Source organism: Humulus lupulus, chromosome 2 (genome assembly GCF_963169125.1).
Source record: "Humulus lupulus chromosome 2, drHumLupu1.1, whole genome shotgun sequence".
Classification (NCBI taxonomy): Eukaryota; Viridiplantae; Streptophyta; class Magnoliopsida; order Rosales; family Cannabaceae; genus Humulus; species Humulus lupulus.
Window position 1 is genome coordinate 220,473,843 of NC_084794.1, and position 17,571 is coordinate 220,491,413.

At 38.0% G+C, this 17,571-nt stretch overlaps 2 long non-coding RNA genes across 2 annotated transcripts; both read left to right on the top strand.

Annotated features, from left to right (window-relative positions):
- Positions 1 to 13,490: 13,490 nt before the first annotated feature.
- LOC133816538 (uncharacterized) lies at positions 13,491 to 15,019 on the top strand. The gene is made up of 2 exons (XR_009885312.1): positions 13,491 to 14,335; positions 14,968 to 15,019. It is a non-coding gene; the product is annotated as an uncharacterized LOC133816538 (long non-coding RNA).
- Positions 15,020 to 15,183: 164 nt separating this feature from the next.
- Positions 15,184 to 15,816, top strand: LOC133816539 (uncharacterized). Its single transcript, XR_009885313.1, has 3 exons — positions 15,184 to 15,236; positions 15,351 to 15,540; positions 15,743 to 15,816. It is a non-coding gene; the product is annotated as an uncharacterized LOC133816539 (long non-coding RNA).
- Positions 15,817 to 17,571: the final 1,755 nt, after the last annotated feature.

A 17,571-nucleotide genomic window follows, 5' to 3' on the forward strand; every position in this document is an offset into this window, starting at 1 on the left:
TATGTTAAAGTATCGACCAGACGAAGACAAGTTTATACCTCCTCTCGCGAAGGCCAAGTTGTCACTGGTTATGTTCGGAGTAAAGAAGTACTCCTTGTTGTAGTGCCCCACGTTTGATATATGGGTAGTACCACTCAAGAACGTCCGGCCGGTCTCCTGGTGGCAGAAGTGGAAAAAGCCCGTCCCGTTGTGCTGTGGGTTGGACTTGAGGTCAAAAAGATAGTTGACCTCGTGAGGTGAAGGTTCTGGCCATTTGTTAAGTTTGTACAGGACATAGAGTACGGCTAGCATTCTATATCCGTTTGGGGTTATTTGGAAGGGAGAAACACCGAAATAATTGGCCACCCCCACAAAGAAGGGATGAAGAGGGAGATAAGCTCCCGCCTCAATGTGATACCGGGACCAGGCACTGTTCGCCCCTCCCGGACGGTTAGCCCTCTGGTCCGCGGTGGGACGTATAATGGTTACCCCCGTAAGGGGGAATTTCCTGAAGCAGTTGGCAACCATTCGAAGGGTCACCGAACTGGCTGGGGGAGTATACCACTCGACATCAGGCGGATTCCGATGACGAGGACGAGCCCTAGTTTGGATATTAGGGTCAGGAACAAGATTTTCTCGACCGCTGGTCGAGGGAGCCCTAGCCTGCGAATCAGGCTGGGCAGGAGGAGTAGTGTTGCTTTCAGACTCGGGCCTTTTCTTGCCAGAAGACTTGGAACGGGCCTTTGGAGAGGAAGGATGTGGTCTGGAAGAGGGCCGCGAGAAAGGAATCTCGTGGACACGAACAGCTGGTTGTTCTTCCCCCTCGAGCAGCTGGGCAAGAAGGTCGTCGTCGATGGGTCTTTCACCTCCCCACAAATCTAGCATTAAAGTCTGCAAACAGAAGAATGGGGAGGTGAGGAAATAGAACTCTAAAAAGCTTTTTAGAATAATGCTGGTCGAGTATAAAAGTTAGGCTTTTATACAACAACATTCTATCAAAAAGCTAGTTTTTCTACACGAACAGTTTGAAAAGTGGATCAAAGGGTGAAAGTAAAAAGTTTTTCTGTAAAAGCTTTTTCAACTCCCCTTAGGGCGGGAAAAATTTATTTTTCAACTGGCTTAAAAATCGAAATGTTACTTCGGTTTTACGTCCTAAAAAGCATGATCCTGGGTTTTTAAACTAACTCGTAACTCTACTACGCCTACAAAACATTCTGCCTACAAGCATTTTAAACCAGAAACAGAAAGACTTAAACAGTATACCACCAGAAGCATGCATCACGAGAAATTAGAAGCATGGGGTTTCGAAAACTCACCAAGAAAAGTGATCGTGAAGGTGGAAGAAAGGTCTTCGGAGATTAAAGAGTCCGCGGTCTGAGTCTTGGAAGTGCAGGAAAACGGTCTCCGGAGATGATGAAAGCTCTGGTTTTTAGGGTTTTCTGCAAAGATAATGGCGTGCGTAAAAAGAAAGAAGAGGCTCCGACGGTCTTATATAAGTTTGTCTCTGATATTAAAAAAGTGTGATCATTAGTTTTCCTTTTTCAATGTTTGGGGAAACGTGATGGCCGTCAAAATCGTTTCTGGGGAACTGAAAAGACACGATTACCAGATCCTGGGGCCGAACCACTATAAATTACCGTGTTTTATTTACTTTTGTCATTGCGTTCTTCTCTATACATTCGTCCATATCAATTACATTTTGACTCCGTGTCAGTTGGCCAAATCTTGGGTCAACAACAATATTTTCTTAAAAATTAATTCAAATCATTTTTAATTAATTGGAAACCTATAAATTAGAAAAGTAAAAGAAATAAAATCCAGCATAAAAGAAAATCACTTTCTCTCTCTTTATTATTTTTTTTATGTTAAAATTAATTAAAAATTATTTTTTAATTTTTTTTTCATAAATAATAAAAGATAAAAACAGATTTAAAATATATTAGAGTATTTAATCAGTTTTTTTCTTAAAAAAAATAAGGTCAAAAGTCTGTATTTAGTTGAATTGAAAAATTAAAGATTATTTCTTTTAAATAATAATAAATCGAAACCAAAGGTGATATTTTGCTTAAATTTAAAAGGGCTAAAATAATATATATATCTAATTTTAACTTATTATTTAATTGTATTTAATCTTATTTAAATTATTTTTTACTCATAGATATTTATAATAAATTTGTGTTGAACATAATTTTTTTTTTCTTTTCAATAATGGGAAAGTTGCAGCATTAATACCTATGTAGTTCATTTTGTTGCACTTAAATTCCTATGTAAATTTTTTTGCGGCAAAAACCTCTGTCGTTACACATTTGGTGTGGACGTTAGTCCCTCAACCGTTAAGTGTGTCAAATGGTACACATGACAGTACCCTATTGGCGATAAAATTCTCTTTTGAAAATTTTGTGGCATAAATACCTATGTAGCTCATTTTATTGCACTTTAATGCCAAAGTAAATTTTTTGTTGCAAAAAATTAAATAAAATAATTTATTCACCTCAAACAATTATTTAAATATAATTAACAAATTATTGAAATGTTAATTAAAATAAGAACAACAAACAATTCATTTAAACAAAACTAAGAATTTAATAAAATTTTAAGATGAATTTTTTTTTGTTTTTGTTTTAAATTTTTTGTTGCCAAAAATAAAATAAAATAATTTATTCACCTCAAAAAATTATTTAAATATAATTAACAAATTATTATAATGTTAATTAAAACAAGAACAATAAATAATTCATTTAAAAAAACTAAGAATTTAATAAATTTTTAAGATGAATTTTTTATTGTTTTTGTTTTAATTAACATTTCAATAATTTGATAATTAGATTTTATTAATTTTTTATTGTTAGATTTTAATTAACAACTTATTGAAATGTTACTTAAAACAGAAATAATAAAAAAATCATCTTAAAAAAATTAAGAATTTAATCAATTTTTAAGATGAATTTAATTTTTTTTAAGATCAATAATTTGTTAATTAAATTTTAGTAATTTTTTGAGGTGAATAAATTATTTTATTAATTTTTTTGCAACAAAAGTTTACTTAGGCATTAAAGTGCAACAAAATAAACTACATAGATATTTATGCTGCAAATTTCTCAAAAGTGAAATTTATTGTCAATCAGGTGTTAACACGTGTATAACTTGACATACTTAATGGTTGAAGAGCCAACGTCCGTACCAAGTGTGTCACGACATAGACTTTTACCACAAAAAATTTATATAAAGATTTATATGCAACAAAATAAACTACATAAAAAAAATTAATGTAGCAAATTTCACTTCAATAATTAACATAGCTTATTTTTGCCACATTTGTTTGTGTTATCATTGATTTGTGCACCACATAAGAGTGGACCATAAGTTGAATGAAAACGAAGTTATGGTCCAAAAGTGTCATTTTGAACTTTAGTTGTACTCTTCCTCTTCTTCTATTGCTATTATTACTATTTGTGTATATATATATAAAAACAAATTTGGTTGTATTTCTTGCAGTTGCAGTTACATATGAGACAGGTTTTGGAACTTCCGCCATTGTTATAAAATGCCAAATCAATTAGCAGAGAGAGAGAGCCAAAAAAAGCACCCCATTTTTCAGAAAAATTGTATTCTTTTTATTATACAATTTATATTTATTGTCATATATTTATATAATAAATAAAAACTAAAAAAAACACCACCGACTGTAACACGAAACTAATAAAATTATCCTAATGTTATAGCACTAATGACACTTACCCAAACACATGGTTACTGTCATTATCAGACTCATTTATAAAACAAGTACTACATTAATTTGATTTGACCGTCTTTATACAATGTGAAGAATCTCTCTTCATGATTATCTTTCAACAACCCAATTAACTCCTTCATCTTTGGTACTTATGATTCTAGGTGTCCATAGAGCACATCTTATCCATCATAGTTATTATATCATCATAAAATAAAAATAAAAATGTTATCTTATGTTATGTTACTTCTAGATGAAAGCTATTACCTTTTTTTTTAATTAATTCTCTAAGAAAGATTCAAGTGCTTTAAGAATTAACTAATAAAACAATTAGTTGCCCATTTTGATTCCTTTTTCTTCTCTTATTAGTATACATTTATTTTTTAATTTTTTGTTGATCAAATTCCACATTTATAACAAATCGTTATTTTCTTATTTCTTAGTTTTGCTCTTTGTATGAATTTGTCTTCCATGATTTTGATTTTTTTAACTCAAATATTATTTAGATAGCATGCAACATCATTCCTCTTAATTTTATTCTTGATGATATGAATTTGTGGTGCTCATAACTTTTCATCAATGGACACGATACAATTATTTTTGTTTGACTTCTCGACTAATCGAATACAAAAATAAATACAGATCAATTTTAAAATATCACATAAGAGCATATAAATGTTAGGAAAATTTATATATTTTGTGTTATACCTATACCCCACACTGGTAGTGGTTTCTATACGTAGATAGTTATAATTTGTTGACGCCGTTTTTTGTTAACAGTGAATAAAGAGCACGAAAACAATAAATGGTTATGGCCGGAAAAATATAATAAGACAAACATGATTTTTTACGTGGTTCAGCAGTTAACTCTGCCTAGTCCACGAGTCTTTGTTATTAGAACTTAAGATGATTTCTGGAAATTCTTCAAGAATGAATTCTCTAGAGTTTCTCTCAAGATTACAAGAATTCGGTCATTTTCAATGGTGCAAATCTTCTTTATTTATAGTGGAGATTTCAGAATACTATCCCATACATTTCGGGAAGTTATTCTGTATATGTAAATAAATTTAATGACATTAAAAGCCTGTAACTCCTATATACAAGGAAACGTCCCCTGAAGACCAGAGAACGTATAACTGAATAATAAATACCCATTTATTAGAGGGGATTTACAACAATGAATGTAGACTGCATCTCTCTAAAATGATTCACTAAGATATTCAAAGTTATCAATTTACATCGTCAGTGTCGTGTCCACCCAGGTCTCTTAATGACTTTCGAGTTGTAGCATTTTCCCTGAGAACATGTGGCTTCGAGCTCACACTTATGTCAGGCTCGGAACCTATGATCCGAGGTCATCCGAGAATAGACGTACTTCGATGTTTGCCTTTCGAGCTTGTGAGGGTTTCGAGGCTACCATTTTCGAGGTTGCCCCTATTTTGTAGGTTCGGTGCCTAGGTTGCGGACACGTGTTCCAGACATTACGAGCCCATTCCTGACGAATCCAGCTTTCGAGATCACAATTCTTAAGGCTCAAAATCTGGGTGTTAGCCCACCCTTCATGAATTTCTTCAATGATCTTTTTGGCTTCGGGTGGAGTCACACACCGAAGTAATGGCATGGAATATCCCCTTCTATACAGCTTTCCGTCCAAAATGGTGTAACGGGGAAGTTGATACATTAACTTTCGAGCCTGGTTCCGATCTTTTGGAAGGACTCTGGTCTCGAGATATTCGACTATCGGGGTCATCCAGGTAGGTTCGGACTCAATCATACACACGTCTTCCTCCTCCGGCTCGTTAATGCTAGGTGCTGAGAGGTGTTCTATTGGCACAACGTTTAGCTCATCATTCTCGACAGAAGTAGCGAGCCGAGCTAAGGCATCTGCATTTGAGTTTTTCTCTCGGGGAACCTGTTCGATCGCATAAAACTCGAAATGTTCCAATGCGGTTTTTTCCTTCTCTAAGTAAGCTGCCATTTTTGTGCCACGAGCCTGGTATTCTCCCAAGATTTGATTAACCACAAGATGGGAGTCGCTGTAGCAATGTATTGCTTTAGCTTTGAGCGTTTTGGCTATACAAAGTCCCGCCAGTAAAGCCTCGTATTCGGCCTCGTTATTCGATGCATTGAAGTCGAATCTTAAGGCAGAATGAAATCTGCTCCCTGCGGGAGTAATCAAAATGACCCCTGCCCCCGATCCATTTTCATTAGATGACCCATCGACGTAAAGTTTCCACAGCTCGTGGGCCGGGGTTAAAACTTCATCGTTGGTCATGCCAGTACACTCTACTATAAAGTCTGCCAATGCCTGTGCCCTAATGGTCGTCCTCGGGTGGTAGGTGACCTCGAATTGTCCGAGTTCAACCGCCCATTTAAGAAGTCGACCCGAAGCCTCCAGTTTAGACAGGACTTGCCTAAGTGGTTGATCAGTCAATACATGGATGGGGTGTGCCTAAAAGTAGGGTCGAAGTTTTCGAGACGAATGAATTAAGCTGAGAGCTAGCTTTTCCATCAAGGGGTATCTTGACTCTGCCCCCAGTAATCTCTTGCTGATGTAATATACGAGCCTTTGTACCTTGTCTTCTTCTGGCACGAGCACTGCACTTATTGCATGTTCGGTAGTGGCGAGATACAAATATAGTACTTCGCCCGTGACAGGCTTTGATAAGATGGGAGGCTCTGCGAGGTGCTTCTTAAGCTCCTGGAAGGCCAGTTCGCACTCTTCCGTCCATTCAAATTTCATGCCTCCCCTCAAAAGGTTGAAAAATGGAAAGCAACGGTTTGTAGATTTCGAAATAAACCTACTTAGTGCCGCCATCCTGTCGGTCAAGCTTTGGAAATCTTTGTGTCTTCGAGGTGAGGGCATGTCGATTAGGGCCTGGATCTTGTCTGGGTTAGCTTCTATTCCACGAGCGTTTACAATGAAACCCAGGAATTTTCCTGATGATACCCCGAAGGAGCACTTTTGAGGATTTAGTTTCATGTTATACTTCCGGAGCACGCCAAAGCACTCTTCGAGGTCATCAACATGGTTATTGTTAAGTTGAGACTTGACAAGCATGTCATCAACATAAACTTCCATGTTGTTCCCTATCTGTTCTGAAAACATCATATTCACGAGCCGCTGGTATGTGGCCCCAACATTTTTGAGCCCGAATGGCATGACATTATAACAGTATAGCCCCTTATCCGTTTGAAGCTTGTATGTTCCTGGTCAGGGGAATGCATTGGAATCTGGTTATATCCTCAGTCCATGCCCTGCCGTGGCATCCATGAGCTGGTCAATCCTCGGTAAGGGAAAACAGTCCTTCGGACAGGCTTTGTTGAGGTCCAAATATTCAATACAGGTTTGCCACGTCCCATTAGGTTTTGGGACCAATACTGGATTGGCTACCCAGTCAGGGTAAAAAGCGTCCCTAATGAATCGGTTTGCTTTTAACCTATCGACCTCCTCCTTCAGTGCCTTCTTCCTGTCGTCATCCAGCTGTCTTCGCTTTTGTTGCTTCGGAGGGAAGATTTTATCAATATTTAGCGCGTGGCTTGCTATGTTCAGACTTATTCCTACCATGTAATGTGACCATGCGAAGACATCCTGGTTTCTCTTCAAAAAGCAAATTAGTTGCTATTTGGTTTCTTCCTGGAGGTGTTTTCCAACCTTTACCTTTTTCGAGGGATCGGACTCTTCGAGCTGAATCTCTTCGAGCTCTTCTAAGGGTTCGAATTCAACCTTCTCCTCAACCCTTGGATCGATTTCTTCATCAATCTCCAAGACCGTCCCATCTTTACTCTGAACAATGAAGAGTGCTTGTGCGCTTGTCTGTTTCTTTCCTCTTAAGGAAATGCTGTAGCATTCCCTTCCAGCTAACTGATCTCCCTTCAACGTCCCGACGTCACTAGGGGTCGGGAACTTAATGGCCAGATGCCTTACGGACGAGACTGCCCCCAGCCCAACCAGGGCGGGTCTCCCAAGCAGCACATTGTAGGTTGAAGGTAGATCCACTACTACGAACTCCATCATCTTGGTTGTTGAGACTGGGTAGTCTCCCAAGGTGACGGGGAGTTTGATGGATCCCATGCAGGCGGTTCCTTCTCCTGAAAAGCCGTATAGCGTAGTCGCACATGCTTTCAGGTCGCGAAGGGAGAGTCCCATCTTTTCAAGGGTTCCTTTATAGAGAATGTTAACTGAGCTCCCATTGTCAATGAGAACTCGGTGGACTCTTTTATTTGCTATCTGGAGGGTGATGACCAGTGGATCATGGTGAGGAAACTGAACATGGGACGCGTCGTCCTCAGTGAAGGTTATTGGTTGGGATTCAATCTTTTGACTTTTTGGAGCTCTAGGTTCGGGTTCATAAGGAGAACCGTCCCCAGTCTTTAGCTCGTTCACATATTTCTTTTGGGCATTTCTGCCCACTCCAGCGAGATGAGGCCCTCTCGAGATGGTTATCACGTCTTCTCCATCGATCGGCGAGGGCCTATCTTCTTCCCTGGCTTGGGAATTGTTGTTTTGTGTGGGCCGTGGCGCGGCTGCCCTCTGGCTCATAGTCGCCTGATTAGCATTTTGGTTTTTGACATACTGTCTGAAATAACCTCTCGAGATCAATCCTTTGATCTCATCTTTCAGCTGTCGACATTCATCGGTAGTATGCCCGGTGTCTCTGTGAAATCGGCAATATTTGCTGGAGTCCCTCTTGGACTTCTGATTTCTCATTGGGTCTGGACGCCTGAAGGGGACCTGGTTTTCATTAGCTAGGTATATGTTCTCCCGAGACTTGTTGAGCTCGGTGTACACTCTGTACACGGAGAAATATCTCTCCCCCTTCTTTTTCTTTCCTCCCTCGGCCTCGGGGTTACTGCCTTCGTTCTTTTTTCTCTTGGAAGGGTTTTCCGTAGCAGGCTTTGAAGCTGGTGGGTCCGTCGAAGTTGAGGCAGAGTTTACGTTTATCATTGTAGTTAAGGGCTGGGAAGTCGCATTAAGTGTCGTCCTTGCCTCCTCTACATTGACAAACCTCTGTGCTCGTTTGTTAAACTCAGTTAGGGACCTCACTGGTTTTCTCTGCATGTCGTCCCAGAGAGCACTTCCTGGCATTACTCCATCTTGGACAGCCATTAGATGACCACTATCATCCACATTTCGAGCTCGAGCAACTTCCAAGTTGAACCTTGTAAGGTAACTTTTCGATGTCTCACCTGGCTGCTGCCGAACGTTAGTTAGAGTTGATGCCTCTGGCCTAACCCCCATCATGGCTCTGAACTGCTTCTTGAAGTCTTTAGACAGCTGATCCCAAGAAGTTATTGAGTGTCTTCTATATTTTTCAAACCAGCTTTTGGCTGGTCCTGTCAACGATGCTGGAAATAACATGCATCTGAGTTCGTAACCTACGTTACTTGCTCTCATTATGGTATTGAATGTACTCAAATGGCTGTACGGATCGGACTTTCCCTCAAACGTTGGGACGTGAGGGATCCGAAATCCTTGGGGAAATGGAGTATTAGAAATATGGGGAGCAAACAGTTCAAGCTCCTCATTAGAATCTTCATATCGATCTTGACCTTGCTCATTTTTCAAAAGCTTGAAGGCCTTTTCTAACTGATCGATTCTTTCCTGGACTGGGTCCGCGAGGGGTCTTGTCTGGGATTGGTTGTCGTCAATCACAATTCCAGGTTCACGCCTCCGCAAGGGGTCTTTACGCCTATTTAAGCGATCTTTCAAGTCCTGGTTCGTCGGGTTAACATTACCTCGATTCTGATTCAAATGTTCCCGCAGGTCGGAGCGATTCCTGTGGCTCCCAGTATTCTTCCGACCTCAATCATGCATACTGACTGATCTGGTATTTCCAGAGTTGTCACTAGCAAGACTTGTCGCATGATTATTTCGAGATGGATCTTTTTCGTGCCGCCTCGTTTCTGTCGTGCGAGACCGGGACGTTTGACTTTTTTCAGATAGGGCGCCTCTTCGCTCCCGGAAAGCTTCTCTGTTCCCTTGTCTCCTCCCCGCACATCTTTCGTCCTCATCTCGAACTGGTTGAGCATTCCTGCGAGGAGGTTAAGGATATCTTATAGGCGATGGAGGGAACCGTATGGGTGGCGGTGGCTGCCACCCATTTCGCGGCCTGGATGGTCTGGAGTTTGCCCGAGATGGGTTGGTTGCATTCTATGTGTTCCCAGGGACTTGAGTTTGAGCCTCTGCAGGGGCTTGGTTGTTCTCAGTTCCCGCAGGTACACCCGCGGGTGGATTAACCGGGGCCCTAGCTCGGGTACTTCTCTGGGGTCTCGAGGGAGCGGAAGGATCTACTGGTGCCGGAGGTTGTTCCGGCCTTCTTGTGGCAGCATTCTTTCGTGGACGCCCACGAGGCCTGCGGGGAGGAACATGCACGTCCCTCGGAGGAGGAGCTTGGTTTTCGCGCGGAGGCGGGGGCTGAGCCGCCTGCGCCTCCGCAGCTATCCTTGCTAACTCCTCATTCCGCTTGTTGGCTTCTGCCAACTATTGTTTCAGCTGCCGGTTTTCAAGTTCCACAATGGGAACTTACCGTTCATGATTGTAATACATATCCTCATCCCTTGGTGGTGCGGGTGGTCCCCGAGAATCGGAGGATTCACTTCTCTCTTCAGCATCCGGGTTTACCATTGGTTGTTTCCCAGGGCGTCTCGGATAGTTTTCTTCAGGAACATTTTGATCGTTAGTGGCCATAACTTGTTCAGGGACTGAATGCTTAAGGTTCTCAATGAAAGCACCAAACTGTTGACGCCGTTTTTCGTCAACAGTGAATAAAGAACACGAAAACAATAAATGTTTATGGCCGGAAAAATACAATAAGACAAACAAGATTTTTTAGGTGGTTCAGCAGTTAACTCTGCCTAGTCCACGAGTCTTTGTTATTAGAACTTAAGATGATTTCTGGAAATTCTTTAAGAATGAATTCTCCAGAGTTTCTCTCAAGATTACAAGAATTCGGTCATTTTCAATGGTGCAAATCATCTCTATTTATAGAGGAGATTTCAGAAAACTATCCCACACATTTCGGGAAGTTATTCTGTATATATAAATAAATTTAATGGCATTAAAAGCCTATAACTCCTATATACAAGGAAACGTTCCCTAAAGACCAGGGAACGTATAACTGAATAATAAATACCCTTTTATTATAGGGGATTTACAACAATGAATGTAGACTGCGTCTCTCTAAAATGATTCACTAAGATATTCAAAGTTATCAATCTACATCGTCAGTTTCGTGTCCACCCAAGTCTCTTAATGACTTTCGAGTTATAGCATTTTCCCCGAGATCATGTGGCTTTGAGCTCACACTTATGTCAGGCTCGGAACCCATGATCCGAGGTCATCCGAGAATAGACAAACTTCGATGTCTGTCTTTTGAGCTTGTGAGGGTTTCGAGGCTACCATTTTCGAGGTTGCCCCTACTTTGTAGGTTCGGTGCCTAGGTTGCGGACACGTGTTCCAGACATTACGAGCTCATTCCTGACGAATCCAGCTTTCGAGATCACAATTCTTAAGGCTCGAAATCTGGGTGTAACATAATTTTTTAAAAGAAATTATGATAGTATATTATATGGTAAATGCTTATTTGGTATTTTATATTTTATCGAAATACAAATTTGGTATCCTATGTTTTCAATAATGCTCATCTGATACCCTGTAATTTGAAATCGTACATATTTGGTATCCTGAATTCAAATTTAATCAGTAAAATTTTATCAATATGATCAAACTAACCTCAATTATATGTGTTTCAAATTTAAATTTTATTACTTAATTACATTTAATTGGGGACAATTTGGTCATATTGAGAAAGTTTTAGTTATCAAAATTGAGTTTAGAGTACCAAATATGTACGATTTTAAATTGCAGTGCACCAGATGAGCATTATTGAAAACATGGGATACCAAGTCTGTAATTCGATAAAACACAAGGTATCAAATGAGTATTTATCCTAGTATATATTGTACTTATTTAGACAATCTTACAAAATTTTGAGAAATTCTGAATAATTTAAAATAAGTTGTTTTCACGTGTATTAAAAAAAATCACATGCAATAAGTTGTTCGAACCATATTTTAGATATTATAAATTATTTAAAATTTTTCAAAATTTTGTACGATAAACTAAATAATTACTATATACACCGTCGTAAAAAATTTAAAATTATAACTATGGACGCGCAAAAAAATAACCAACGAGATCCATAAATGTTAATTGGTTATAATATTATAGATAATTATTAATATTTTTCCAAAGAACACAAGATCGTGAAGTCAATTATAGAATATTGTTTTATTTTAATATTTGGTTTTGTCTACTTAGATCAATAATTGAAATGTTACTAACATATAGTTGATCAATTATTCGTCGAGTCGCATAGTAATTAATAGGGAGATATATGTTATTGTATGTCACATTTTTCTTCGATATGTGTCCTTTGGAATAATAATATTATATTCATGCACACACGTTAAAAAATAAAATACAAAGCCAAGGTGAGATTAATTCTTTACTAATTATATACTTTAATATCATGAAACATTACTAGAATGTTACTGGATACGACAAAGGTGAATACAAAGCATCTACAGGAAACGACAACTTATTCCATTCAATTCTTTACTAATTATTAATTAATATTTGAATTGAATTAGACTCGATTTCTCGGAAAAATCACTCCAATTTCTTTCACTACATTGATTTTCGATCGGTCACTGGTTGAACGACACCTTCTCGATCACATCTGGTTTGACCCAAGTATCCTAGTTTGATTTTTCTTTTCAATTATATAAATTAAGTATTGACATAAATATATACTTCTTTTCTCATACATTTAATTTGTAACGAGATTCTTAGGTCTTCCAATTGAAATGAGAGTTTTTAGTTCATTTGAGTAGGGTTGGCAATTTATAGTCATCGTACCATGGTCGTATTTGTGTCATAGCAGGTTAGCATGTCCAAATAGTCAATCTTAACCCAATTCATTTATGTTTCGTATCAAGAAATTTAACCCTAACTCAACATATCATGTTCGCATGTCGACTCATTGTGTTCACGTATCGACTAGATTTATCCTAGACTACATGTTGATCGACATGATTAGTATCACATATTTGATTTTTTTTTTTTTACATTTTCTAATTATATTAATCTATTTGACTCACCTTAATAATATACTATATAAAAATATATAAAGTTTCAAATAACAAAAATGATGAATTAAATAATTTATCACAAAATATAAACAAAATGAATAAAATTCTTAAAATTCATTAATTATTTAAGTGTGAATAAGTTATGCACTACAACAAAAACCCATTTCCATAACACAAAAATTTAACACTTTTAAAAAAGTATTATAATAGGTAAATAAGTGTATAGGTGTAGGTGGGACTTAATCTTTTGGCGCCTAACTTTTCCCCAGCCCCCCAAAAATTTCACACGGTCCCAATTGAATATAATCAAATTTGTTTTATCTGAATATAATCAAATTTTATTTATAAAATAAGTAAATAAAAAAAGTATAATCCCCAAATCTCTTTCTCTCTCCCTCCATAGCCGATCTTCTCCCTTTCTCCCTTTCTCTTTCGTTTGCTCTCTGCCAACCCCGAATGGATACCCACCGATTGTCGCCACCGTTCAAGCACCGGACCAGGAAGACCAGACACCGTCGAAACTCCATCCCCGCGATCCTTCGTCGTTGTTCTTCCCTGCGAGCAGAAGCCTCCAAGTCCGTACGCCGCCATCGTAGGTTCAAGGCTAATTTCTTCCCTGCGAGTAGAAGCCTCCAAGACGAACAAAGCCCAACCAAGGATTGGGCTTTCAAGTGATAGGAGGAGACGAAATGAGCTCGCCGGCGTCCATGGGTTTTCGAGGCTGTTTGACCTTGATTCGCCATCCACAATGAACGGAGAGCCTCCCCACCACTATGAACGACGTCCATGGCAAGAGCACTCGTGCCTCCATTTATCTTTGTGAGATATATATATATATGTATATAATTCATTTTAGAGAAAAGTGATAACTTTCTGTGTGTGTGTGTGTGTTTTTTTTTTAAATTTTATTTTTATTAATGGTTCTTTGTTGCAGTTCCACCAGTACCAGGTTGTGGGAAGGGCTCTCCCTACCGAGTCTGATGAAGCTTTGGGCCACCAATGAGTTCAGCACCAAGTCCAAATTCTGGTAAGCCAAGGTTTTGATTGTGATTTTGAGATCTTTTAGCTTTGTTATTGGATTTAGGGGATTCTAGACATGTCTTTTTAATTTGGGTTATCGATTTTTTTTGTTTTTGTTTCTATTGATTGATTTTTGATATGAGCTTTTATATCAAAAATTCTGTTTGTGTTTTTCATATGAGCTTTTATGGGTTTTGATTTCATAACTTCTTGCTGTAGGGACATTGTCATCCAAAAATCATGAAAGCATTACAAGAACAGGCAGAAAGGCTCACCCTTAGCTCTCGAGCATTCCATAATGATAAATTTTCAATATTTGTTGAGCGTCTAATAGAAATGTTCGGATATGACATGGTGCTGCCTATGAACACTGGTGTTGAAGGTGTAGAAACAGCTCTGAAGTTGGCCAGGAAATGGGGTTACGAGAAGAAGAAAATTTCGAAAGATAAGGTAAAGTTCAGGGAGATTATATTTAACACATACAAGGTCATCTCTCTATGTCTTAGTTATTTTAATTGCTGCTTAAACTGATGAGATTTACAAATTGAGGCACTAAGTTCAGCTCAAAATATTTACTGGCCTTTGTAAACAATGATTGGGTTAAGCTATTATTTCAATGCCCTTGCTAATGTATTTTTCAAGGATAAGAAGAATGCTTTGTAACTGCTGCTCATCTTAGATGTTGTGTGGAGCATAGTATTCTCTTTGCATTGTTCTTTTCTTAAACTCATTTAGTTATGGATTTTTCTGTTGTCTGCTCATTACAAACAATCGGCAATCAAACTTGAATATGCTAATTGAAGAATATTGAAGAAAAACTATCTGCTGCTGATCTGAAGAACCTTCTAGTTTTTGTTTAGATATTATCTTGCAGATCCTTATCATGTTAGCATTAAGATATTGTGTTCTCCTCCTATATGCATTTATGTAACTGATAAGAATTTTATTTGGTTATGCCTAAAACTATCCTTCTAGTTTGTTTACGCAACATTCTGGGGACAAACTAAAATTTTGTTTCTAATTCATACCTTTTTTCCTTTTTCATTAGAAAATATCTCTTATTCACACTGACCATTGTGTAGGCTATCATCGTATCATGCTGCGGATGCTTCCATGGTCGTACGTTAGGCGTCATCTCAATGAGCTGTACTGAAGCAGGTTTGATCCAAGTTTTCTTGAGGCACCTTCAAGTTTCAACCCCAAGTGACGCACAAACTGAACCCATATTTTTTCAGTGGCTTTGTCTCTGTCTGGGAAAGCTATGGGAAGATTTTCCTGAGGCTCAAATAATGGGTTTACGAGAGACGCTCTAGCTATATATGCTCCTTTGCTCTCTGCTCCTCAACCAGAGGTTCACCTTTCATATATCAATTATTATACTTTTGTTTATATATATATATATAAAGATGGGAGTATTTCTATTTATACATATAGATTGATCTTAATACTTGTGTCCTATTTTCAGGTTAGGGCTTCTGCTGTTTTTGCATTGGGTACCCTTCTTGATGTGGGCTCTAACTTGTGTAGAGATGGTGTTGGAGGAGATGAAGAATGTGATAATGATGAAAAAATTAGAGCAGAAATTAGTATTATTAAAAGCCTATTTAGCGTAGCTTCAGATGGAAGTCCATTAGTCAGAGCAGAGGTTGCTGTTGGTATGTAGTTTATCATAAAAAATTGCCTATTCATTTGTTGACTTGTTTAGTTCTAAGAAGTCGTTTGCATCAGGTTACTAGGCATTATATTGGCAGCTTGTTCATACTCCTGAGGCTGCTCAAACAAACCTGCTCCTCCCGGGGCAGTATTGTAATTTGTTAACTGAGCTAATGAAGTTTGATTTCTTTTCCATCCTGGCAGCTCTAGGGAGATTTTCCTTTGGTCACAACAATCATCTCAAGTCAATTGCTGCAGCATATTGGAAGCATATTGGGTCTCCTTTGAGTTCCTTACCTTCTTTGGCTCATATAAGAAGTCCAAGTAGTGTTGTTCCATCTCAGATTGGTCCAATATCTTCCTCAATCTACTATCTATAATTGGAGTTGTGGGAACTTTTCAAAGCCACTTCTCACAGTGGCAGATGATAGTGAAGAAATATTAGCTAAAAGAGAGGAAAGAGAAAAGTTTGCCTTGGAGCACATAGCAAAATGCCAGCATTCTTGTGGGTTATTATTTTATAGTTTGATGTTCTATAATTTAATCTTTTTCTTGAATATATAGTGATTTATCTGGGGTTGTAATGTTTTTGTTTTGTTGTTTTCTGTGTTGTTGGTCAGCTGTAAGCAAGCCTAATATTCAAATTGCTCGGTGGGATACAAGATTTGAGACAGGTACAAAGGCAATCTTGCTGCAACCATTCTCGCCTATTGTAATTGCTGCAGATGAGAATGAGCGAATCGGGTATGCTGATCTAGCACATTTCCAAGGGCTGCTTTGAGTCTCGCAGGGACAATGCTTGGATTTTACCCTGTTAGAGTACTGTCCTCTAAGACAGCTATTGCACCAGTTAACCCAACATTTTTGCCAAGGGTATAGAGCATTGCTGTTATGACTATTGCCTTTTTTTTTTAACTCTGGAATGCATCAGTCATTTCCATTTTATAATCTATCAATTGAGTACTGTTTTTCATTGTAGACTGACGATGAACGCGATATGTGTGCAAGAACCATTTATTGTACAAAAATATTGACAAAAAGGTGATTTTCTTATAGTCTGTAGTTGAAAATGACCTAGAGCAATTATCTATGGAACTTCTTACACGTTTATTCGGTTTGTCTTATGTAGGTTGCTCAAGCTGATGTTAAACTCTTTTTTGAATCAGTCTATGGAGAGGTTGGTGCTTTTGCCAACACTTTCTCTTTCTTTTATAATTCTAAAATCCTTGATACCATTTGTGAGGGGCTGCATTTATAAACATATATTCTAATGCAGGTTTATCGCCTAAGGCTACTTGGGGACTATCATCATTCTACTCGTATTGCCTTTGTTGAGTTTGTAATGGTATCTATCTGTTTCAATATTCATACATTCAATATTCTGTGTTTGTGTATTATATGCTTTCTTTTCCACCATTTTTAACTATTATATTTAATGTAGAAATTAGGGAAGGTCTATTGTGACAAGTGAGGTTTTCAGATGACCATGTCATTTTTAGAGAATGTTTTAATTCTTGAGAAGAAGGTTGACAAATAGGATGATTTGTTACTTATTTAAAAATTTTATTTTCCATCCGAAGCCTGTGCATTGTCAAATGGAAACATTAATTAATTTATTCCTTTTATTTTTTTGGGGTGAAAAGGAAACCGTACTACCCATGAAGGTTAGGTTGTGTGGCAGCCCCATAGTTTGCTCCCATGAGGTCTGACCGCTGACCATATATGAAGGAAGAAAGTATCTTGTAGTGACCACACTGACCATAGGGCCTCATCTTCTGTAATAGATTAATAAATCACCAAGGCTTCTGTCTTTCTTTAGGATCATTTTTTCATTCTTGGCATACGAGATGAAGCAATAACTATTGATTTTTCATCTCACTTGGATGTGACCTTTCCTACCACCTTTTTGGTTTTCACGGAGGCATGATCCTACATATGTCACTCTAATTGATTGTTGTTTAGTCATTTGCAAGTCTTAAGCTAGACTGAAGTCTGACAGATAACTTCCTTTCGAATTTTTATTTTTATATATA